Source organism: Andrena cerasifolii, chromosome 1 (genome assembly GCF_050908995.1).
Source record: "Andrena cerasifolii isolate SP2316 chromosome 1, iyAndCera1_principal, whole genome shotgun sequence".
Lineage (NCBI taxonomy): Eukaryota > Metazoa > Arthropoda > Insecta > Hymenoptera > Andrenidae > Andrena > Andrena cerasifolii.
In genome coordinates this window covers 24,164,086-24,190,861 of record NC_135118.1, presented here as the reverse complement: position 1 = coordinate 24,190,861, position 26,776 = coordinate 24,164,086, and the positions used below count along the sequence as shown (strand labels likewise).

Genomic DNA, 26,776 nt, shown 5'->3' with positions numbered 1-26,776 from the left:
GCCTAGGCAGTCGTTTTCCGCGAAAGAAACACTTTCTTTTCAATATATTTGTAGAAAAATGAAAGCAAATCCAGATGTATCCGTTTACCCAATGTTTATTATTATCATAGAGATTGAAAAAATGTTGGTATGAAATATACGTGTGCTCTACAAATGGCGGTGCTGGCTGGTAAACATTTTAACGCTTTTAAGTTACCGCTTCACCTTTTTAGCTGCCAAATTAACAATTTTGCGAATTTTAATATAAACCAGGCGGCACTTTATTCAGAGAAGATAGTACTTTCGGAAAATGCAATAAAAAAATCGACTTTTCGACTGCCTAGTCCCCTTAAGGCTGGTTCAAAAACGTCCAGTAATTTAGTTGAGTATCGAGTGATTTACCGTACATGGACACTAAAATTTACTCGAATAATTTAGTAAAACAATGGTAAATTACTAAACTCCTCGCTACTCGACTAAATTACTGGAAGCGTCCGCTCCAGCCTTCAGGCACAGCGTATTTAAAAAGTATCTGCAACTGTGTCTTCAACCCTCATCCTTCATTCCTCCACCGACCAATTTGTCGAATTAGTGGCCTGTCTTATTTTCGTTTGAAGAGACGATAGCGCCCCGTCCTTCCGCGACATTCAAAGGCTTAACCGGCTGCCTCGTAATAACTGGCTATCGGCCAATCAAGCAAATCGAAACTTAATTTGCGGCCCGCGAATGGATGAGCCGCCGATTCATCTCTTTCCGATTTAATCACTGTTCGGTAATCATTTTAATTACCCGCGATACGTCCGCCCGATTGGTTTTAATGAACTGTATGAATAGGACCCGACGGGCTTCATTAATATTTTTGCGTCCACCGGGCTGGGAATAGAAAGCGAGCGTAATTGATCAGCTCGGCGCCGCCTTTCAGCCTTAATATAGTATGCAACGATCGCGGATCGACTTTTACGTAAGCCGAGCGAAACACGCCGATCCTCCTCGGCGCGTTAGAACCTAGGAGCGCCGTGGAGGAACGGATCCGGAGTAAAAGCTGCGGCTTTGCTTCGCGGTCGAAATGGCCGAAGGGAGCTCGACGCTATAAAAACACTAAAGCGACGCTGGCGGTAATAATGCCGCGCTGAAAGGTCGCCACGTCGTAAATCGGCCACGTAATTGCGAAGAGGGAAACATAAATTCAACGGAATCGATGTAAAACCGTAAAAAGAAGATGAACGACGAGCGCCGCCAGCGCCGCGCTTTGTCCTAGCCAGCTCGCGATAAAAACCGGCGATGCAACCGTCCTAAGGGGTGGGCGATAAAAGATTATTAGCCAATATCGCGGGAGAGAAGGTCTTGGATTTCCGAAGGAAACAGTGACCGCGTTGTGGCAGCGGGGCTATATCTGTCTGCGATCGGATCAAGGGCTGGTATGTCGCGTAAATATAGCCGGGGATCCAGCAGATTCTCGCGAGGAGGGATCGATCTTCCGCGTCGTAACGTATGCGACGCGGATCCCGCCCGGAAGCGGGCTGGCTCGGAAATTTCCGTCCGCGGGACCAATGTTTTTCCACCCCGTGCCGTCCCCCCGTTTCCAGTCAACGACAGTCGGATTTATTTCCTCTCGATCTCGGTCGCCCTGTGGTCGCGAGCGGCAGACGCGGCGCGGGGGAGGGACCGTGGATCGACCGTGGGGCTCCTGGGCGAAAAAGCGTTCAAGGGCGTCGTAAATATGTGATCCGAGAAAGGTTCCGCGACGGGGGGAGTTCGTTATTATTTACGAGCCTGTCCAAAGGCATTAAACAGCCTCCTCGTCATTCCGCCGTTCGAATCGACGCAGGCGATATTTATAGCGCGTCCTCTCTCGCGCGCGAAACCGTGTCGCCTCTCGAATAAGGTGAATGCGCCAATTTCTGCTCATCTCCCCATTTCTGCTCATTTCGTACTTTTCTTATTATTATATGCGTTACGTTCGTACTATAGTTGCAACAAAATAATTCTAAATTATTTAAACATTTACGCGAGTGTTGCACGAGATTGGGGCTAATCAAAGTGCAGCATAAGAAACGAAAAACTTTTAAAATGAGAGACTCATGATTTGTCGACCGTGTTTTAGGTGGTTGTGGTAAGGAAGAGGGTCGCTATTAGTATTCGATAATTGGGCAGAGAATAGTTTTTACAGTAAAAGTTCTTATTTCATAACAAAAACATGCCGTATTGTGCTCTGGATGTAGATTTTGTACTATTTTTAATTTTTTTTTAAGTAGAAATCAGGTGATTAGGTTTAGGGCTAAGTGAATCACCGTCGTGTCCGCATTTCTACTCACCAAAATTTTAGCACCATATTCTCACAATTCAATATATGTTGTAACCTCTATTTTTATTCGAAGGCATTTTATTTTTTGTTTATCATTATTTTATGATTTACTCTTGTGTTATAAAACATCTCCATAAAAGATGTAACTTATTTTAATCTGAAAAGGCAACATATTATGTGAGCAAAAATTGGTAGAAATAGTGAGTAGAAATAGACATTTAAAGCATTATATTTAATTACAAATTACTAGTAGTTAAACATCTTGAAATATATTTCTTAAATAGTTGTCGACTGGTTGATTTATTATTAACGAATTAATCAATTACTCTTCAAATTTTGATCACAAACAAATTTTTTACACCTTCTTTCTGACGAGTAACCTCTTAAATGAGCAGAAATTGGGACATTCGCCTTAATATTTAGTAGCCGCGGACACTAGACTTCATTCCGTTGGGTAACGAGCGATTCATCGCCTTGGGTGTATTAACGCTTCGGTGTCAGCTGTTCGCGGGCTGTGGCCGCATCTTCCGCCGCGAGCCGGGGGCTGTTGAACGAGGCCTGTAGTCATTTTGGTGGGAAAGATGGAGCACGGTGGATGTATGGATATGTCAGCGCAGGGAGGAGGTTTTGGGGGTAGATGGTAGCTCTGCTTTGTCGAAAGCCCTTCAAAGTATAAATGGATAAGGAAGATTGCGTCAAGGTCGCAATGGAGTATGGATCAAATATATTATACCTAGGGAAGACCGGGGCTAGTTGATACAGGGGCGAGTTGATACAGGGGCGAGTTGATACAGGGGCAAGTTGATACAGACGAATTATCTCGACACCGTATATATGTAGCTCCATTTCAGCCAGATATGTGAAGATTGTTGTCCAATTATTTCCTACGATCCAGCGTACGTATGTGTATATTAACGTTAACAATCGTTTTTAAACTGTTTTCGTTTATATAGAGAAAAAGTAAATAGTTTCGATACATCCAAATTGATCGTCAAAAAAACATTTTTTCATTCATTTTGTATGTATTTTCTCAAGTTTCCGCTTGCTATATATTAAAGAGAAAAGACCAAAGTATATTTTGGCATATTTGTTATTAAGTAATTAATTCAAACAAAAATGAAAAACATTGAAAACTGAAGAACGCATCAACCAGCCCCGGTCTCCCCTACTATACACTATTAAATATTTTCTGAACTGTCAAATAGATAGAATAGAGAATCAGAAGAAGATTATTTAATTATAGTCGTCGCGTAAAGATTTTAGAGTTTAAAACTCATACGCTGGGTTCTGGAAACGGTGGCGATGAATTGTGGGATTCGCGTGAACGAGGGATTCAGAAGACTTTCCAAGCAGCGACGTATCGTCACGTGGATTCGCGTTATTAATATTTCCAAAGAAGCCAGCGTGCCGCTTAATCCCATTGTGCTGCCGCTGTTGTTACGCGGCGTGCTATTTTCGTTCCTCCCTTTTTTTTTTCACTCCACTCTCCACCATTTCCCTCTGTTTTTTTTCATGAATGATCCGTGCGAGCTTGCAGAACTGAAGGCTGAAAAGTGGGACGACGAAACTGTGTCATGCACCGTGCCACGCTGAATAGCGGCCGTGCCCCGCGATGGAATCGCAAATTCCGTCGCCCGCCATTCCATTTGCCCGTGGATTTATCGAAGGATATTAATATGTACCCGCGACCGCTTTTAGCCGGCTAACCTAACCGTAATCTTAATTGCAAACCCTCCGAGTCGATTGTCTCGCCAAGCCTTCCTTGCTCCTTTCAGTTGTCGATCTATCCTATTAGCTCGTGGTTAAACTGGGGGATGAGGACGAAGCTGCATAATCTTAGTACCTATAAATACTTACGGTAATAATAACTGAGGAACCTATAGAAGGAACAACGAATACAGTTCCCAAATTATACTTCAGTAAGGGGGTGAATTGCTAAAAAGGGATGGGACGAAACTGGAGTGACGCATTTTCCAATTATTAACCCCAATGTAGATATAGAACATTTATTTGGGACAATATCCTTCGATCCTTACACCTTCTTGAACATCTTATACCACTGCTTAAGTGGGAACACCACTTTGACGGCCGGAAAAGTAAGCCATTTTTACGAATTTTTTTCAGGAATAATTTACAGTTTTCATAGAAAAATTTGATTACCTACCTTTAGTACGCTGTCTTAAGAGACTATACAAAAAAATAAATAGAAAAACATCCATAAATTTTATTGTATTAATTAATCTTCCAGACCCGCCCCCGCGAGCTGTTCGAACGTGTAACTATGGAACAGCAGGTCCGAAATCAAATTTCATTTTTTTTTTACAACCTATATTAGTGTAGTTTCCGTTGTACGTACGGGTTCTTTGATTGAAAACAAATATTTTAAAATACGCTCGAGAAACTGTCAATCTTATTCGCGGATTTTCGAAACTTTTCTTTGAAAAGCGAAACTAAATATTTCTATACCAAAACATAATATAATAACCTGCTAAAGTGTCCCTCATCTGAATACAAAAACCATTGCACAAAAATATGCATGTACTTTCTGAAATAAATTCCCAAAGAATCGATTCTTTTTCTGCCTCCTGACGGTAGGTAACCCTTTAAGTAATGAAATCACCCAAGTTGCACTCATAAGAACTGCCCCATGGAGTTGACGAACGTTACAGGCACAGTTCACAGTGCCCATGCCCTCAGTAACAATCTAACAATCGTATCTGTCAATGTGCGATGCGACTAAACAGCAAACATCCACCCACCACACCAGAACTCAACCACAACAGCCACCCCATCCAAGAGGACCATTCTACGATTCCCTATCCACGAAAGCAACGCGTCTTGAATCATGTTTTCGTCGACCTTGCGCGAGGAAATTCCTCGGCGGTCCTCTCTGAAAGCCCGTCTGTGTACCAGAAGCAACGGGGATCGACGATCGGGCGTGAAACTCGCGCGCGGCTCGGCGACGATGATGGAAACCGCCAGGCGTCGTCGCGTGTTTACCAGGGGGACGGCGCGTGCCGGGGAACGACGAAAAACAGCGCGATGGTCGCGTTACAGGGTGGGTCGCCCCGAAATTCCGTGCGCGTAAAAACGTCCGTCGCGGGAAAGCCACGGTGCCGGAGAGTGGCTGCGGAGCTCGTAAACAAGCGACTCGCGTCGCAGTCAATAGAAACGGGAGCTGGCAATGTCAGCATCGTTCTAAATTTACTCGCGCGTGCTTCTAACGCGCTTCTAAATCCGTCCCCGCGGCTCCATCGAGCCGTAGACGGTTTTACTGGAGCCGGAAGCGGGAAGCCCCCGGCCCGGCGATGGGGCCGGCCCCTTGACCCCTTCGAGCTTAAGGCAACTATCGCGTTTCGAAAATAGAAGCACTTCGTAGGAGGATCGTCTGTCGCGCGGTGCTTACAGGCGTCACGAGTGCGTTGCTTTTTTTACATCCTCCTTATTCACCGCGCGCCAAGTCGGCCTCCATTTTGCTGTTGATCAACGGAATCGCTTGGAAATTCACGGCGATCGGTGTTGACCGATGGCGACGTTGCAATTGCATCGGTTGCTTTGACAAAAGTTGAGTTCGGCTCGTCGATATTCGGGAAACTGAGGGGTGGGTTGGAATAGGTGTCTGCCGCGGAGCTTCTACTTGAGATTCGTTAAAGAAGCGCGTTTATAAACAACAGGCACCGTACACCGGTGTGTACACTATTAGATTCCCGATAAGTGGAGAAAAAGAAGCACTCCCGCAACGGTTTATCGATACGCTTTATCACCGCCTGCGTCGCCATGTTAGTGCGCACCTGTGTAGGTATAATGTATATAATCGGTGAGTGACACTGAACTTTGTGCAATAAATTGTGCGCGGTACAAACGACACTTGGCACTGGCGACTGTAATTAAAGCGTTCACGACACGTGTCTCTCGATTACAGTAAGAAATTTAAAAAAAAAATCATTCATTCAAGTCGCGAATGTGTCGTTTTAAAGTGAAGGCTGCCGAGCAATTATTATTATTATTATTATTATTATTATTATTCATAATTATACGGGAAATTCCCATGATTTACAGAAAATAAAGCCAGGTATTAATTACAGAGTCTGTACAATAAATTAGCCAATAATAAGTAGCTAAAAAAGCTAACTAAACTAAACTTAAAGGATAAATAAAATACTAAGGACTAAGTACCTCCGTGTAAGTTAGTTACATACCTACATAGTACCGTCCTCACCGAAGTCAAGGAGCCCAGGAAGGGGTCTATGCCACTGAAATTTTTATTAGCAATAGTCATCGCCCTGTTAATAGGATCGACCGCGTAATGCCGATATTTCGGTAACCTCGACACAAAGAGAGGCCTAGACCGCATGCTCCTGACCGGAGCATGAAACGTAACTATATATTTTGTAAATAAATATCATGTTCGCAATGTGTCTACGTTCCTCCAGAGTGATCATCTTAAGGGGACTAGGCAGTCGAAAAATCGATTTTTTTTATTGCATTTTCCGAAAGTACTATCTTTTCTGAATACAATTTTGCAAATTTTACTATAAACCAAGCGGCATTTTATTGAGAAAAGATAGTACTTTCGGAAAATGTAATAAAAAAAAATTGATTTTTCGACTGCCTAGTCCTGTTAAGGGATACAAGTGTCGGACCATAATCGTGGTCAGCTCTATCCGTAGGATTACCTAGGATACGAGAGGTGAACCTCAAAATCTTATGTTGCACCCTCTCGACTGATTTAATAAATTTCGCATGCTTAGGACTCCAAATGATTGAGGCATATTCAACATAAGGCCTAACAAGGGCAACATATAACAGGTTCAGAGACTCGCTGTCTCTGAAGTGTCTGGCAAACCTAGTAGATAAAGCCCAAGGTTCTCATGGCCATACAAGTACAGCGCAAGTAGCGAGGCCGATAGTCAAAACAAGGTGTAATGCAAACCGCAACATCCAATAACCTCCGAAACTTCCCTCAGCTCAACATTATTTAATTTGTACGAATGTTTCACACAACACCTAGCCCGGGAGACCCTCAGCACAAGACACTTCCCTTTTACCTTTCAATTACACTGCCAATTTTACCACGCGCGTACCGTCAACGTAACATCTTTCCACTCGAGCAGATGCTGCTCTGCCATAAGAACAAAAGTCGGAAAAGAGTTCGCCAAGAACCCCGCGCACGGGGGCCTTGCGATATCTGCGAAACTGGAGGAGCAGAGGCAGGGGATCGCCGCAGAAAATCGCGATAAATCACGCTTGCATCGGCATTTAAAGAAGCATACACAGAGGTCCGACGTTTGATTGAGAAAAACGACGGTCGGTGCGCGCCGTCCCGATATTTATTGGGTTCGCCGGTAGGGTTCAAGACGCTCGTCCGCTTTCAGAAAACCGGCTGCCGCGAATGCAAGCGGCATTCCACGGTGCCGCGGTAACAAATCACTTAGATCGTCATTCCCGCGGATTCACGGCGACCGCGGATCACGATGAACCCCCCTCGCGAAGTTTCGCGCGATACACGGGGACGGGGGGTTACACAAGAGGCCTCCGCGGGCCGGCCGCGAGGAGCCATCCCCGGCGGCTCGCTCGGCTCGCGTCCGCCGCCTGGTTGCATAATACCCGTCGGCTATTTATGTAGATCGGCGTGTACACGCGCGTTATATAAATAGAACGCCGCGTACTCGCGGCTCTTTTTCTTTTTCGCGCGTACGAACCAGCCGATTGTCTTGGTTCACTGCCTGGTCGCCCCTCGTTCCGCTTTTCCGCGGCAAGAAGTGAGCCTTGTCGCCGCGCCACTTCGTTTTATCGCTTAATTGCTGGCATTCCCGCCGCTTTGACCGCTCGCCGTGCAATGCACCCATCCCTCCGTTAACTGAATTCTTCTCTTTTTTTTTACAAGATCGCTTCTTGTTCAAACTCATGCTGGTATCTTTGGTGAGCGGCGTTGGGAGGCTTGGGATGCTAATCTGGCTTAGATGTTCCCTGTAGGTCGAGCATACTGTGTAGAATAGCGAAATTTGAATTATTGAAAATCTCGCGGGGTGATTCAGGCGAACGTTACGTCTTCTCTAGGTCCTCTATTTCGATCTGTGTCTAAGAAATCGCGGGAACAATTGAGCTGACTATCAATTCACTCCGGTTGAGAATATTCTGCTTTCAAAAACCCGTAAGACGAAATTTTCCACTCAACTTTTTCATAAAATATTGAGCGCTGCGTCTTACAATCTATATTAGAATACATAGTGTTTACTAATTATATTGAAAATTACCAAAAGCTTGTACACTCTCCCCGTCACTGGAACGGTGATACTTTCATACAGGAATTCTGTGTGGAAACTCAACTCCTCGAATTCGCGGGAACAATTGAGCTTTCAATTCACTCCAGTTGAGAATATTCTGCTTTCAAAAACCCGTACGACGAAATTTTCCACTCAACTTTTTCATAAAATATTGAGCGCTGCGTTTTACTATCTTTATTAAAATACATAGTGTTTACTAACTAAATTGAAAATTACCAAAAGCTTGTACACTCTCCCCGTCATTGAAACGGTGATACTTCCATACAGGAATTCTGTGTGTAAACTCAACTCCTCGAATTTGCGATGACGATGATGAGAGGCGTTCGCGAGAACCGCCTGCCTACACCCAGTGACACGCATCATGCATACCTCGACTTGTCCGTCAACGCGATTAAATCATCGAGAAATCATCGCGTGAGTCACGCGACGCGTTATTCATTGTTTACGCCGTGCAGCCTACTTCCGCTGCCGTCGGGTAGCAAGATTTTGGTAGGCTCGTGCATCAGCGCTCCCAGAAATGCTGCATCAATTCGAGCTGGTTCCCGTGTCAAAATTTTCCGTCGCGTTAGGATGATTCGTTGCGCGACGCGCCGCGCCTTCCGCATTCCGCGAGAGCGTCTGGTTTCCCTCGAAACCCGAGATTATTACCCAAGAAATGTTTCCAGCGGTAACCGCGTCAACAGGAAAGCACGGATCGGCTCAGGTGGAGGTTTTAATTAACGCAGCGGACGGCCCCCGCCGTTCGAAGTTTGGCAACTCCAGCGCAGCTGGGAGGCCGCGGCAGTTCTGGACGGCTCGCGCCACCGGACACGTAATTGAGGAAAATCTGGGATTATTTTTTACTCGTTTCTTCCTCTCAAACTGTTTTGGTAACGGTAGAATGCATCACCTGGCGGGTGACGCAGCTACTGCGCAACTAAAGTTGCAAATGTTGTTACAATGTATGGGAGAATAGCCGAGGAATGATAAGGGGGACATACATAAAAGATAAAAGAGACAAAGATATTGTTCAGTGATAGGTACAGGCCCGGCTCATCCCTATAGGCAAAATTAGGCAGCTGCCTAGGGTGTAAAAAAGTTGACAAGGGGCGCAAAGTGGTCCTTTCATTGTTGGCATTTTTTAAAATAAAGTTTTAAATGAAATATTACAAGTTGCACTGTAAATGCTAGGGTTTGTCGGTTTTTAAAAACCGGGTTTAAAACCGTTTCTTTTTTATAAATTTCTAAAATTCTAAAACCGGTTTTTAAATTAAAAAAAAACGGTTTTATATACTAGAATTAATATGTAACAATGAATTAATTATTTGATTGAAAACGTTAACATTTTGACTTGAAATCGCCTCCGACACAAGCATATTGTAGTAGGTAACAGTTTACTGTAAAACTAAGTAATCTTCATGAGTTCATATTTTCGGAAGAAAAATACTAAATGAAATAAAGATTTGTAATTTATATTTTGTACAGGTTTTAATTATTTTAATTTTTTTTCATTTGGTTTTTTATGCAGTGTATTTTATTGTGTTATATTTTTGTAGATCCATAAGTATTAAAAAAAACTACAAATTTTTAAATAAGTACAAATATTTACTTTCTACGTTAATAATATTTTTTGTGAAAATTCGAAAACCGGTCTAACCGGTTTTTTGGGAATAGTGGGATTCGAAAACCCGTGTAACCGGTTTTTGGGAATAGTGGAATTCGAAAACCGGTATAACCGGTTTCTTGAGAATAGTGGAACTTGAAAACCGGTTTAACCGGTTTTTTGGGAATAGTGGAATTCGAAACCCGGTTTTTTCAAAAGTCGGTTTTTGTAAAAACCCTAATAAATGCTTTAAGCTACGAATAAATTATTCGTAGTAATTCAGAGGAAGGTAATCAATAAGCTCAGATAAGCAAATAAAGGGCGCAATAGGGCCGGGCCTGGATAGGTATACAAAAATACAAAATAATATAGTTATTACCCTGAATAAAGTTATTAACGATTGCTTACTATTTATTCAGAACGACACTTTAAAATGTTAAAACCTGCTCCTTTACCTCCTCCACCATTATCCTATTCGAAATGATCTCCGCCATGAATGCCAACGTTCCCTTGCAGGTCGCTTACGCCAATGGCATCGGTCAAACGACCAAACGTTTATTCAGCAAATATTTCCCGAACGATTCGGCAGCCGTTCGGAATCCTTCCCAGCGTATCTCTGCCTATTTCCTGGATTCGGGCAGCGCACCGTATGCGGCTTCAAGGGACTTACTGTACTTTGCACTCGTTATCAGTGTGGCAGACGGTCGCTAATGAACGGGTCATTTGTCCCCTGAAAATCCCGCTGCGACCTCCTCGTGGATTTTAATAATTTCTTTACACTTTCCCCTTTGTTCGATGCTTCAATCAACCAGCATCCAATTCAGCGTAGACCTTTAAGATTCATTATAGACCAGATACATAGGCAAATCTATAAAGAGACTCGATCGCAAGTAATAGGTACCTAATATTAGCACCTTGAACACAGATAAGCATTTTTTGCAGCATAAAATGAAGAAAACTAAGTAAATTCTTCTTCTATCGAAGTAATTCAATTACAGTACACTCGTACGCATTATGACGCATTATGGCCAATTCAGTGGCGTACCCAGAGGGGCCAAAGGGGTGCCTGGAACATCCCAAAGAAAGAGGAAAAGGCAGAATAATGTAACCACGAATGAGGCAATTCAAGAGCTGTGTAAAAAGAAAATAAAACTTGATTTTATTCTCGAAATAAATTTTTATATCACCTAATGAATTTCATTGTATGCATTGAACTCAGCACCCCCAACATTAAATCCCCAGTGCCTCACCGCGTCCCGCGTTAGGTGTAAATAATCAACAGACCTCGTACTTATTACATGATTGTTGGCTAAGCCAAGCGGTAGGAAAGGAGAACAGAAATTCGACGTGAACGGACGAAATCAGCTCGCTCGAAGCACTGGCACGGCCGAGTGTGACGCGAGAGAAACGGGACGCGCGTACCAGAGGCGTCGTGACGCCCCGTTTCCGTGTGTTATTACCTGGGGGAGTGGTTATCGCGACAGCGATACTGGTCTTCCGCTGGAAATAAAAACGTTGATCCCGCGTCGAGCCGTCCCCCCAAGGGGGCAACGTTTCCATGAATGAAACGCGACGAGCACGCAGTTTACACGATCGCGAACCTTTTATCAGGCCTAATGAAGTCCGTTGAATGGCGACGACAACGACGCCCCGGCCCAGCCCGATAACACCGACGAACTTATCAACCGTCGCGCCTCGAAAGCCAGCTGCCACTGCTTTTACAATTTCCGGCCTACGTGCCTGACCCTTTCCCTGTATCATTCGTGTACCTTGGGAGGACGGAAGTGAGAGCGCTTAACGCAAACACCACGATTATTTCGGGAATCTCCTGCGATGGAGGTTGGATAACTTCCAACGTGGCTAAATACGCTAAATATTATGCATTTACGATTTTTTTCGCGAACTGAGAAACCTAGAGACAGGACCCTAGCAGCATTTCTGGTTGGCCCACAGTATCCCCAAGTTGGGAATTAGTTGGCCATCAAAATGCCAACAGTAAATGCTACTAGGGGAAAGAGGCGACGAAGCATGAGAGCCGAGCAGAACAGCTATCCTCCGCGGAAGCTTCGGCCCCGAAGCGTCCAACTTCGATGCCCCGTGTCGGAAACTGTAATTAATCCGGCAGAAAAGCGTTCGGTTCACTCGAAAGACGTTTGTCCCAACGCACAAACGATTCCTGCCGACGGAAAAACGTTCGGCACGGAAAGTATTTGATTGCACGCGGAAGTGTTCACTTTGACGATGGGGAGGGATCTGTTCGGCACGGAAGTATTCAGTTTGACAGGGGGGGAGAGAGAATTGGTTCCGAGCAGAAGCGTTCCGTTCGACCAAGAGAGACACTGGCGCTGGCTCGATTCAACGGGACAATCGTTTCCATCGCAGAATCGCTCACTTTTGCTCCCGACGAATTAGCGATCGATCCCAGCGGATGGGTCAGCGTTCGGTTTGCCCGCCGCGTTCCCCCGGCCGATCGTGCGAAACGTCAAACGCCTTCGCGCAGCCTCTCCTACGGAAACATCAATTCCCCGATGACTCGTATCGCCGCTGTCGCGGAACAGTGGGCTCAGACTTATTTTCTACGCAGCGTTACTCATCCCCGTGGGCGTCGTAGAGCGCGACGTGCTCGTGAACCGTTCGCAATTCGCCGCGACGTCATCGCGCAGCGTCGAGGATCTACCGTAATCGCCTCTAATAAACCCCGATCTCGCGGTTATGCGAGCATCTTCTCAGCCGGCATCCAGTATGAAACTGGAGGCCGCGTTCTTGACCTAGACGAAACGCGGATCCAGACTACCGCGCGACAGTTACGTGCGTCGTAACGTGCCCAACCCTGCTGTACTAAACCGTTTCCTCTGAAACGGACGGTCCCAATACTTTCTACAGATTCCTCGGAACCCACGCCGTCGAAACGCCACCTTCCTAGCCACTGCGCCGTCTAAACACTGTGCGCGAATCCTACGAGCGTGTTCAGCTTCGCGGAAGGCTGAGGAAGGGATGCGATCTCTCAGTAACGGGTAGATTACAATTAGGGTTGCCACGGTTTTTTACGGGATAATAACGTAATCTTGCTTTCGCGGAGTGTACAAAAAAAATACCTTCGAATAAATTAAAAGTACCTTTTAATCTCTTTAGTTTCTATTTCTTGCAAACATATTTTTTTATTGCTTTTAGCATTGCAGATAGGGCTGCCATCCGTCCGGGTTTCCCCGGATTTGTCCTCTCTTTTAGGGTGTCCGGGGGATTTTTTGTAGTGAGCCGGGTTCTTCGATGCTGCTCGCTCAAAAAGTCATAAATACTTTACCTCTATTTCTTGATTGTACCTAATATATCAAATAATTAAAAGTGTCCGGGTTTCAAGTAGAAATGACCGGCGTTACAGCCCTAATTACAGATGAACTTTTCATCATTTTTAAATAACTCAAAGGCATTATTGCAAATATGCATATTAAAATATTGCGTTACGTTTCGCGAAATAAAGTATTTTCGCATACTTTACTGTTATTCAAAAGTATAGATAAATTTACGTATAACAACGTGAGATACTTCATTTTAAAGTACGGGTGGCAATGTAATGGGCACAAGGATAATTTAAACTATCGTTTTTACGAATAATACTTATAAAGATATTCATTCAATTTAAAGAAAGAATATTGGAGATTCAACTGTTTTAACTTGACTCCGTGACTGACACTGGTGGCTTTTGGAATAGTAATGCTCTAGGATAAGGGACTGTGATGGGTTTTAAAGGTTTCTGAATGTAAGAGAGGGGATAGGGCAGAATTGCAGGATTTTGGATAGGTGACGCATTGGCTATGATAACGTCGGAGAAAAACGATAAGAAAGTGTGAGTACATTACAGCAACCGTACCTATGAACGTGTTCAGCTTCACGGAAGGCTGAGGAAGCGAAGCGATCTTCCAGTAACGAATAGGTTACAATGTCTCGTTCCTCCATTGACTGCAAATTTAACCCAATCGTGGAACGTGACTCAACTAAATTGACCCAGCAATTCATGAAAAGGAGGAAACTCGGGAAATCGATGAGGCATCCAAGACGCAAATGCAACCCGAGATCGTTCCTTCTACGTATCGATTTATATTTCGGGAGCTAGAGCGACGAATTCGTGGAACGTTAGGCGATCGATATTCGACGCCCACGCGGCACGGTCACGGCTAAAATTTCCCTCGTCACGAGGGGCGCGTGACGGAGCGCGCGAGATCCGTAACGCGCCTGGCGAGGCTCCGTGCACGCGCCGGGCGCGTTGCGTCACCGTGGCGAGCTCGTGTGTTCCTGGCCGTGGCCAGGTTTGCAGAGGCTCGATCAATATTTACGAGCGTCGAAATCTTCGCCGGGTTATCGAGCTTTTTCCCGAATTCGAGGGCCTCTCTCGGTTTTCCTTTTTCTCGCCGGGATGTACCCCGTGGAAGGGCACTCTGGCATTTCGCGTGCCGCTGATACGTTGTTGCGCAAACAGGCGCTGGGCACTGTACCAACTCGCATGATTAAAGCGCCGCGAGCATCCGGCCGATCTGCTCCTTTTAATGGGAGGAACGCGGCGACCGGCGGCCCTCCCGCCGGCCAAATTGATGAGATTTGCGGTCAGATTTCCTGAATAGAACGATCCTGAACTTTCGAGTGGTCGGAGTTCATTCGTGCGCTGTTACCGTTCCGGGGCGAACTCGACGGTTGGCGGGCCACGGTCTCCTCGGAATCATTTTATCGCCGTGGATGTTGCTGCCAACCGACGCCTGGGCAACAGTGTTTCACGGGGCGCTCGCGGATACTTTGCCGGCGTCGTTCAGTGATACATACTATACTTTTATGCCTAAACTTAAGTCTGCAATAGTATTTACAGGAGATTATGAGATATATCGTTGGCTTGTTGGTAAAACTACACATGTAGGCGGAAAACCTACCCTGTCCTGCAGGAGTTAAGGCCACTTGAGTGGGCTGTTTATTGCTGAGGAAAAGGACGTGCCAGGGCGAAATTGGGGGACAGCGGAAAAGAGCGCTTGGATGTCACGCAGTACGTAACTGTTTCGACTGTCTTCAGCAAATACATACTATGTATCTTTATTAACATACTAGGTTTATTACTCGGTTTGGCTCGAAATTTAGATTCTGATATTATGAAAAAAAAATTTTAGTTTTTTTTTGTGTAAATGGTAAATTTGTTGTTGTGTAAATTTTTTTTGTTGTCACATTCATCTGGATTAGTCGGGCATAATGAGCTGAGGCACATTTCGTGATCCCAGAATTTATCGTTCGATAGTTTTTAGACAAACACACAAACATATAGAAGCTTTCTGCTTTATATATTAAGATAATAAAGAGCTTGTTAATTTCTTAAGTTAGTGAAGTTACTCACTAAACACAGGTCCATATTTCTTAATTCTCGATAATCTAGGTACAATAATAATAATAATCGTAATACTAATCGATTTCACCAGTAGACATTACGAAAGTAACAAGAAGATAAAAAACAAATACATGTAAGAAAACAAAAAAGAAATATATATGTTTCTAGTAGAGTTAGAAACTATATAGTAGGTATATGTAAAGGTGGAAGTATTTATTATACAATAAATCAGGTAATAATTGAAAGCTGTTGCAAAATATACTTACAACTTTTCCCCACATGGATTTTTATTTATCTATTGTTGTAAAAGGTATTATTATACATATGTGAACTCTGAAAGAGAATGATTGCTTAATGGACGTGCCTTTTTCTGTTTCGTAGTCTCAGCGGACAATTCCATTGCACGGGCCGGTCGAAAAAGTTCCACGTGAATGAAGCTTAGGATACAGAAGACGATAAAGATATGCCAGACGAGGGCATTAACTGCCTCTAAAAAGCACGCGCTAGATTCTAGGGCGTGCTCTTAGAAATACATAAATAGTGCAGTCCGGGATTCCTCAAGAATATTTATATCGGTAAATATGTTTTCGCTCAGAGGAAACTTTCCAGTTCCCCAATCCTCCGACTGAATTCCTTCTCCAATTCACTTCCACCCACTTTACGATCCAAAAATGGAAAGTCACGAAATTCGTAGCAGTAAACCAAACAATAAATTCTATACACCCTCTACAAACATCCCTCACTTGCGAAACTTACATCTACCCCTACAGCTTCCATTCTGACTCGCATCTAAAACTTACTCGACCCTCCTTTTATTCCTCGTCTCCCTATCTTCTGCCCTACCTACGTACTTATAGCGCACACGTACTCTAAGTACAGTACTAGCGCACTTCTTTTGCTTATTCTATTCTTTTCTGCTGAGTATAATACATTTCACACCAGTTGTATCAGTGCTCGCATCTACAGTATGTAACAAAAGTAAGTAAACAGTCGGGGTTTTAGCAAACAAAAGATTGTATCGAAGTAAGTGTTTAAATTCATAGAACAAACTATATAATTTATTGATATTACACGAGACTACTGAAATAACTATACTAATAAAACTTTCACTAATTAATAATCTGTTTTTAAAAAATAATAAAAATGCATGATATGTGAAGAACTCATATTACAAAAGTAAGTAAACACGAACTAAATAATAAATTAATATCCGCAATGATAGTTTAGCTAATCGATCGGGTAAGGAGAGCATGTATTTTCTACATTCATCAATTGAAAATAATTGCCATGTTTTCTCTATTAAATTTTCTAATTCCTTTATATTGCGTGGTCCGTGCTCTGCGATTCGTAATTTTAAGATAGACCACATATTTTCAATTGGCGAAAGATCAATACGCTTAATAATTTTGTACGAATTTTTTATGGAGATAAAAAGGGATCTGAAGAATGAAGTATTAACTATTCTTTTATCTATTCGAATATTAGTGACTTTTGGACGTCCCGGTCTTGGTAAAGCTGAAACTCTTCCATCTTTCTTATACGCTTTAACAATTTTACAAATGGCTGCTGGTGTTTTATTAAAAAAGCTAGCTATTTCTCTATATGTCTTGCCCTCATCTTTCATTTTAATTACTATTCTTCTCTCCTTCTTTGTTAAATGCTTCCGCTGAGACATTCTTCCGTATCTACCTTAAACAAAGAACGCAAACGCCAAAGAGATATTTACAGGACTGAAAATATATTTTAATAATATATCAACACAACCTTAATACATCGAAATGATTGGTAGAATCTACAACTTTATAACCTAAAAGAGGTAATTCAAAAATACACTTCAGGAGCGGAATAAAAAATGAAAAACCAAAGATGTTTACTTACTTCTGTAACCTTGTAATATATAAATTCTAATTAACTTGCTACAATAAACTTAATGCTTAAAAGAAACTCGTGCTCCAAATAGGAATAACAATTGGGGGGTGGTCGCCCTAACGTTTGCTGTTTTCGTTGCTGGGATACCTAACTCTAGGTTTCAGAAAAACTATTCAAACGTCAGAAACTTTCGCGTTTGCTTACTTTTGTTACAGACTGTATTTCTAAAATTTTTACACATGAAACGAGTTGAATGCCATTTATAGGGGTGGTCGCCAGAGGAGTTAAGCCTTTTGGATTTCCGATTTTCGACTTCGAGGATTCGTCGCAGCGTCGCAGTGGAAAGGCGCGCAATCGGTGGCTCAAGTGGACTTCGAGCTGCGCGCGGTTCGCGGTTCGCGGACGACCGATTACCTGGAATTCTCGTCCAGCCCGGGAAGAACCGCGCGCAAAAGGTGCAAACTCGTTTCGCACGTTACGCACGTTCACGCGTTGGCCAATCGCCGCTAACCAGATAAGCTTCCGGGAACAACGGGAGGACGCCGATGGTCCGCGTCTATTTACCTTCTCGCCCGTCGCTCGATACGGCAATTTTTCCTCGCTTTTCCCTTCCCGCCCGTCGATTTTTAACGCGGCCCCTTATCTGCGCGCACCGCTGGGGGACTTTCACGCGAAACCGCTGTTTTCGTTGTTACTTTGTTATTGCGATCACGGCCGCCGAGGCCTTGCGACTTCGCTTAACTGTTTTCCTCAATGCTACGAGGAAACGCGCGGTGATAACTCGGAAACGGGGAAATCCACGTGGAAATTCTATCCAGCCATGAACAATATTTGTTTATTTTATTTTATTTTTTACGAAAGTGCTGGATTTAAGCTTCCCGCCTGCGGAGGAATCGAAGGCAGGGATTCGACGTTAAATATCAGCCAGTTCGGCGTCGCCACGCGTAGGTCAATTTTTTCCAGCGCGAAGAGGTCAGTCCATGAATATTGTTTAAGGGTATTGCGCAACGACTTTCCTGTTGGCTCCGAACACGAGTATGTTAAATGCGAGTACCAGCGCGTACGTCAGAGATACGGGTAGTGCGCACGACGGTGCACTTCGGTACGAAATATCTCGTTAATTAACAGGTTCTGCGTAAAAGCAACCTAATAGCTTTTTTCGAACAGTGAAATACTGCGTCGATTGGCGTAGATACGCACCGAGAAATGAGTGTCTGCGCGCGTTTAAAGGCTGGTTCAAGCTGAACGTTAGAGACACATGCGAACATTCCCTCTGAATTCTACGGTTTACATCCCGGAATTGTTTTTCAAGCTTATCAACTGCGCCAATTTCTCTCGGACGATGGAAGCGAAGTTTAGGTCAGCGGCCATCGAGAATCCTAAAGCGATCATATCTAAGCGGAGCCAGGGAGGGAAGCGATTCGGGACGTCGGATTCCTCGTCGTCCACGCTGCGAAACGATCCCGTAGAAAAACGCGTGGAACCTCGGAGCAGATGACTGCCTCCTCGCGAAGAGGAACGCCAGGCAGTAAAGCGAGCTTCATCCGACATTCCCTGGCGTGCATAGTAAATCTCAGGCTGGAATGCTCGTAAACAGCCCAACGAGCATCGAATCTTCTGGGTAAAAACGTGACGTCCAACGCTTCGGAACCGCGTCCAGGAGGTTCGAGGAAGCTCCTCCCTTGTGGACATTCTTTCGCGACGCGATTCCCGGTAACGTTCGCCGTGCACTCGACGGCCAGTGCCTTGGCAACGCGCTCCGGGGATCTAGCTGGCGGATCTGTTACGTGCAACGGGCTCCAGGATGCCCGGTGCAACGGTTAAGACAATTAAATGGTTAAGGCGCGCGGCGTCGTCACGCATTGCACCACGTGACGGCACGAGCGAGCGAAGCCCTCGTAATATGCGCGCAACTCGCGAGCGACACGTGGGCAACGAGAGCGACGTCGTCGGCGCACGCGACAGCGCGGAGGTCTCAAGGTGACGAATGGCAAGTCGAGGGTCGCGGATTGGAAGCTGAGGGGTTGTGGTCGGCGGCGCCTTTTGTCGGGTAATTTCTAAAGGGGAGTAAATAGCGCTGCGACTGTGGACTAGTCGAGCAGCGATGCGGATTGCGGGCTAAAGTGGCTTTTGGATTGTGGTGCGTAGGGTGGGTTGGGGTATTCTGTTGGGTAGAGTTTTTAGTCTAAGGGGGTGGTGAGATTTTGGGTTTCTACGCGTTAGGCGGATGTCAGAGGGGAATTTAGGAGATGGTAGATAGGGTAATTGTGGGACAGTTGCCGCACCTTAAGCAAAATTGTCGCCGTGTCTAAATTTTGCAATGGAAATTTGTTCCAAGGATACATATTATTAGTTGAACATCTTACCCTGCTACTGGTATTAAAGGAAATCAAAAGTTTAATATTTGTCACTGTTCAAAAATTGAAACTAAAGACATACATTTTTTAGGAGAGACGCCGCACGTGCGGGAGTGGTGCCGCATTTCGAGAAACGTCTAACTTTTTATTTAAACTTGTTAATTTTGACTTTTTATTTTAAAGAATAGTAAAAGCGGAGTAAAATGAAACATCTTTTTAATTTATACAGTTTTGAAGTACAATAGAATTGGAAAAATAAATAGGTGCAGATGTTATTTCTGCTTTTCTAAATTTAATTGTCTTTTCTTCTTCCTTCCACATTCATTACACATAAAATAAAAATAAAATGTGAGGAAGAGTAAAAAGCCCACAAATATGTTCGGATTATCAGATTTGACATTAAAAAATAAATAATTTGCCTTGTATCAATTTTGAAACACTCTTTTTGTATTTTTAACATTAAGAGCATCGTTTAAAAGTCATCAGTGCGCATAAAAGTGCGGCATCTGTCCCAAATGTCCGAAAGAGACGCCGAACTTTCGTGTTTCCAAGTGCTATGTCGAATATGACCTATTCTGACCGAGTAATATTCCACAGAGTTCCTTTAACGCATTACAGAAGTTAGATCACGAGAAACTATGAATTTTTAACTACTACGATAGCAAAAATAAACTGGACCTATAACTATTGAGGCAAAGTGCGATAGGCTTACCTCGAAAAATAGCAAAATCTTTAAAAGCAGGGTGGATGTACCAGTGAATGGACATTTTTTATTAAAATGAGTAAGATAAGTTATTAAAATAAGCAACTGATTAATTAGAGACTTCTTTTAATTTATTGATCCATATCCAAACAATTATTGCAGCACGAGGAATCAATCGCGCTGCAAACATAAGTTTATAATAGTGTTCATTCATTAGCCTTACGTGTTCATTTATTGATGCGTTTACCCTAATAATGGAAACACGTTCTCGCTTATTAATCTAATTTAAACTAACAGCCTAAAGCAAATAAAATCGACAGTGTTGTATTTTATTACCGATAACCCTGATATTTCGGTATTCCGAAGGTGCGGCGCCTCTCCCAGTGCGGCATCTCTCCCACAATTACCCTATTTGGTGGAAGTGGATGTCTGTTGCAGGTGGAACGATGGGCAGTCTTAACTTTGCCTTTGCAATGGAACGGGTGTTCTTTATGTGAGAGTTATCAACGCGGGACATGCAACGTTATTGAAGGTTAGTCGTGCGAAATGTAATTGTCCCAATAGTAATAATATGTTAGATCTTCCGCTTCTTGATAAGATGTCCTTGGAAGGATACCTACAAGCTATTTTCCTTTTCTTATTATTAAAATTCTGTGGCATATAATTTGTGTCAAAAGACGCATTTTTTTCATTTAACAGCCAAGATAGATATATATAAAACGTGAAAATATAACAGTAACAGATTTTGCCACAAAAAAGAAATAGATTCGCTGACGCTACATTAGACGCATTGTGCTATTTAAAAATAAATTTTAAGACCAAAAAGTAATGTTTCGCTTTGTACAAGTTTTGTATTAAATAAATAAATTTACCAATTATATTTAATATCTATTTTTTCATTTACACAAGTTTTGTAAAACATTAGACAGGGATAATAATTTAGTTAAAGTTTTCTTGTGTTTTTGATAAATATTATCAACATTATTCCAAAATTATAATTTTTGCAATATTTTTTTGAATTTCTCGAGAATTCTCGAGAATTCTCAAGAAATATGATTTCATTTCTGATTTCTCGAGAAACAAAAAATATGATTTCATTTCTGATTTCTCGAGAAACAAAAAATATGATCTCATTTCTGATTTCTCGAGAAACAAAAAATATGATTTCATTTCTGATTTCTCGAGAAACAAAAAATATGATTTCATTTCTGATTTCTCGAGAAACAAAAAAATATGATTTCATTTCTGATTTCTCGAGGAACAAAAAATATGATTTCATTTCTGATTTCTCGAGAAACAAAAAATATCCAGAAATCAGGAACACTACTTATGCGTAGGTTCAGGTCGTAACTAGACATGTTTCACATATGCTGATTTTTTTTCAAATCAATTTATACCTCCGTTTTTTCGCAATCACTGCAAAACGAAGAGGAAATATGATTCCGAGAAAAACGCGTTTAAAGTTTCGAAAGAGGAATTAATCTACCTGCGTGCGAGCAGAAACGGTTTATAGCGCGCTCGACCTTTTCAGCTGTAAAATCCTGAATTTTGCGAATTTTAACATAAACCAAACGGCATTTTACTCAGGAAGGGTGGCTTATTTCTTAAAATGCAACAAAAAATCGAATTTCTGACTGCCTAGTCCCCTTTTAGGAAGAGGAAGAAGTTGATTCTCGCGGTACCCTTATCACTTATATTCACAAAATCATTCTCATCGGCGCGTGACATCGCACTCCACAGCGAATAATTTACTTCCCGCGAAACTCTGAAGATAATCCTGCCGATAATCTCACACAAATCAGATCCGTTTTTTCATCCGCCAACTTCGCTTCCCCCATTCAGAATAGAAGAAACAGGAAACTCTGTTTCCACCAGCCCGTTTTTTCTGTCCAACTCAGAGACAGGTACCCCTAGGAGTCCGTCCGTTTTCTATGGCTAGAAAGTATTTGCATCGCGTGCTCCGCGAGATTACGCTGCAGCCGATGTTTTCACTTTCTAATTAGGAGCAGGAATGCCTGGAACTGCCGTCCAGAGGAATCATCCGCGAACCGAGCGCTTATCGGCGCCGATTTACCAATTCCGTGAAACGGGCACGCCTGAAATCGGAACTCCTATCGATGGAAGATACGCGGGACTTCTATGAATTACCACCGAGCGATGATCCACCGGCAAACCCAAGCCAAACACCATCGAGCATTTCATCGCGCCTCGCGATGGAACGCGTCTCGCGGACACCTCGGGCGCGAAACGTCTCCCCTCGAGCCGGGCACAGTTGTAAACCATGGAAGGCGATCTTTAGCCCGCGATAGAGAGATAACAGAGCGGCGCTATTGCGCCAACTTTTATATCGCGGACGACGTACAGGCGCGCTGCCGACGGAATTTTCGTTCCCCCGCTCGATTTTACGACGGCTTTTTTCCGTACCTTTTTCCCTGCGCCCTGGCGAGGGCCGTAAACAATAGTCGTAACAAGTTGTCGGCGATCCTCCACCTTTGTCGCGGCGCTCGCCGCGCGAGTTACGTCTTTTTGAGACGAGGTCGTAACTGGCACGGCGTCCATCACCCGTGCAACCCCTCGAATAAAATTTCCTTCTCTATTTGGGGGGGAGAAATTGCAGGTGGGTGGGGGGGGCGAGGGAACTAGACTCGGTGGAAGTTTCGACGAAGAACAGAACGCGACTTGGCTCCGCGGCAGAGAGCGAGGAGATGCGTCGCCAGACCAAAACAAGGTTACGTAACGCGGAAGATGATCTAGCGATTGATCTATTCCCGCGCACCAAGGATGGGACAAGGCTCCACGCGCCACGAAAGGTGAATGAGCATCATCTGCGTGGCAATAGTGTTCGCGGACGTCTCTGTCTCCTTCTGTCTTCCTCTGGGATCTGATCGGAGACGCTACGGGCGGTTCAAAGAAATTTGATTCCGCTGATTTGAGGAACTCACTCGAGCTGATTATTGTTTGAATAATGCGAGTAATCAGGAACGATCTCTTGAAACGTTTCGGGCGGCTTAGATAGATTGATAAGATTACAGGTCGATTGCGGAGGGAGCTTAAATTAATTGGAGATTCGAAGCTGATAAACGTAGAGGCGAAGATACGAGGAATGATAGGCATGTTCTAGGGAAAATCGCTGCAGTTATCGAAAGTGTACAAGGAAGCGGCTCGAGATTACAGCTTCAGTTCAAATATTAGTCAGCTCTATCGAGGAAAATACTCGCCGCACGTGACGCGTCGGCTGCTTGGTTCTGCGAAGGCTCGGCGCGGTTATTGCGGAGTACAAAGGAGCCAAGATCGAGCATAACTGGGCGCCGGTCGTATCACGCGGACGGTTTTGACACATTTTCGCGGCTGTCACGTAACGCGCACGACGGATGATAGCCCGAAGCGCGTGTGATTATTTAGCGGGAAGAGGCGTGAGAAATCGATGGTATTTTACTATGAAACGCGCCTGTCGCTTCTCGTCACTAGCAATGTACACGGGGCCGTGTATACACACGGCTCTTGCGAGTTCCGCGTGAAAAGGAGAAACTGTAATCCAGGAAGCATCGATTCGCATCACTTCAGCGCGCATATAAAAATAAACTGACAAATCGCGGCGTGCTTCTCGCACCTCCCTCCATGAATATTTATTCTTCATAAAGATGGAACTGAAGCTATCTCAGGAGAAGGTACGCGAGCAGATTTCGATTTCCACGGTCTGTCGTGCTGTTGCGCGTAGAAAACAGAGAGGCGCACATTGCGCGGTGGAAAATTCATGGAATATGATAATTCCTATTACTACAAAGTGGCGATGGGTAAATATTTGCCGATCGATGGTTCCGCGAGAAGCAACGCAGACTCGGACAACGGGCAGAGCGTTAGGAAATGTTTCTGGTAACGATTAGCGCCGCTTCCGCCGAGGCTGTTCGCGGAACTCTGCGCGCGCGGCGCGCAGTTTCCGCGAACCGTAGGAGAATCAAATATTGGCGACGGATGATCGCCGATCCCGTGGCGGCGCCTCGGGGACGCGATTCGGCGAGGCTCTGTCCGTCCGGAGTCGCCTGAAACCGGACAATCGCATCGGGGAATTCGAACTTTCGACCTCCCGCTGGACGCGTCACGAGGAAGTTGCTCCCGTTATATTGTTGTTGTCATTGTGATTTCCATCGGCCACGACACTTCGGACTGCCTGTTCGCCGAGCGCGGCGTGCTCGCCACGTGATCGTGACTCCTTTCGCGCCACGCTCGCGGCCCGGTTTTGCGCGTCGCGCGAAGATGAGTCCGCGTATCGCGCGCGCTTCCGCGTGGCCACGCGCGCCCTGGCCCCCTTTGCCGCTGCGGGAAATAGCGAGCAGTGATTGTCCGATATTTCCAGGCCACTGTTTATTTATTTATGAGTGGGAAGACGTAGGTCTCTGAGTGCAAAGGATTATTGAATGATGTAACACCACGATGCCCGCGAAATCTTGCACCCTGATATTAGAGGCATGTTATTTGCGAGTAGAGCCATGTTATTTGCGAGTTCTCTCGTGGATGACATTGTAGTGTTCTCATGCTAGTCCGACTTCTTGCGTGTACAGCTGTTGAAGCGATTAACTGTTTAAATTGTGAATCAAACTGATAGACTGTTATGTAATTTTGTTTTCGTGCTATCATTGTATTTCAATGCGGTTATCCCGTTTAAATAAATAAATAGATATTTATGAGTTCGAGGAACAGATAATTTGGGCGGAGGAAAGTTTCTTCCTACGGGAGATGTTTTTAATAAAATTCGTTGGTGAGCTTGCTGCGAAATTTGTGATATTTGCTACGAGATAAACTCGAGGCTTTCGTCTTTTAAAACAACAACACGAGGTGCGCGCAGGATGACTTACAAATCTGTATATCTTGGACCATAAATGGAGGCGCCACGGGAATTCCAAAGTCCCCTTTGTCTCCAATAGCAACGCATTTACCTCGCGGAGTGATAGTCGTCCTCGAGACATAATGTCGATCAAGGTGGCGGACCTAGCGGGAATTTCGGGGGCCCGTCTCACCGAGCCCGAGATCGAAGCTCTCCAGACAAGCCGTGAAAAAGCGGAATGTGCCGCTGATTCTGAATGTCATTGTTGTGATGCGCTGTTGAATTCGTCTGAAAAGTGGCGCGTCATCCCGTGGAGCCAGGGAACATTGCATTCCATTTCGAGGTACGTAGGGGAGACCGGAGTTAAGTGGACCTCGGGGTAAAATGAGCATTCTTAATTTATTCTTTAACAATAGAATATATTTGCAAATTTTGGTGACGTAATAAATGTGTGTGATACCACAATGCTAATTATGCACAGATATCGAAGAATGGAAATTCATTTAAAAAATTAAAAATGAAATTTTAGAGACTTCCAATTGGGTTTCTTTTCAATTTAGCTTTTTGGATAAATGAGTCTTAAATGTGTTATTTTAACTCCAATTTGTTTCTGCGTGCTTATAACAAGCTTATAAACATACGTGTGCACGCGTTTGAGAAAACATTGATCCTAACATTATTAAATAATTAATTTTCCACTGAGTACACATTCGGGGCAAAGTGGACCTCGGGGTAAACTGAGCTGCAAAGAAAAGATGCGCGAGTGATGTGCGCATTAACCTAACCTGCCAGCTAGCTGGGAAACCACGCGGCGTGATGGAACAGAATCTAACCTCAAAAAAATGAAAAATCTGCCACCTTTTTTGACAAGTAAGGTTAAAAAAAACAGAAACTGACGTGCTACATAGTCATCCTAGCGCAAGGGGTTAATAATTACCTATATCCTTAATTAAAACTCGTATTTTATTTCAGCTCATTTTACCCCATACATGGGGTAAAATATATGGGGTAAAATGAGCTGAAATAAAATACGAATTTTAATTAAGGATATAGGTCGTTTTGGCATTTTTTTTCAAGTTGAGTTTTAATATACTTTAACTTCATATTAAGTACTGCTATTCGTCCTTTATCAATAGTAATGTTCAAATTATATTATAAATCTATTTCCACACATTTTTATCGAAAGTGAAAAATTTTATTCGACTTCAAACTTTTTTCGCGTCACTTTCTCCCGCTCTCCCCTACGTACAAAGTCCGCCGCGAATCTCTCGCACCGAATCTGCCGCAGCTGAAAGACCCATCGACTGCGTCGCTGTTGCACGGCGCGGTTTTCGAAGAACGCACTCGAAGGCCCGATAGATAAACGGATCAGATTAATCCATGAGGCTCGCGGCGCGCGCACGTGCGCCAACTGTTAATATTGTTGCAACACTGTGCGTAGATTGTGCGTTTTTACGAGCCGAAGGAGCGTGGCTAGATATCGGCCGATTCACTATCGAGCGGGCGCGTATCA

General features: G+C 44.0%; 1 protein-coding gene and 1 long non-coding RNA gene across 2 annotated transcripts in view; one reads left to right on the top strand and one right to left on the bottom strand.

Moving 5' to 3' along the window:
* Positions 1-26,776, bottom strand: part of Pdk1 (Phosphoinositide-dependent kinase 1) — a 645,970-nt gene that overhangs the window by 131,249 nt on the left and 487,945 nt on the right. The gene's annotated exons all lie outside the window — the stretch shown is intronic.
* LOC143371066 (uncharacterized) lies at positions 18,655-24,792 on the top strand. Its single transcript, XR_013085964.1, has 3 exons — positions 18,655-19,521; positions 20,880-20,973; positions 22,445-24,792. It is a non-coding gene; the product is annotated as an uncharacterized LOC143371066 (long non-coding RNA).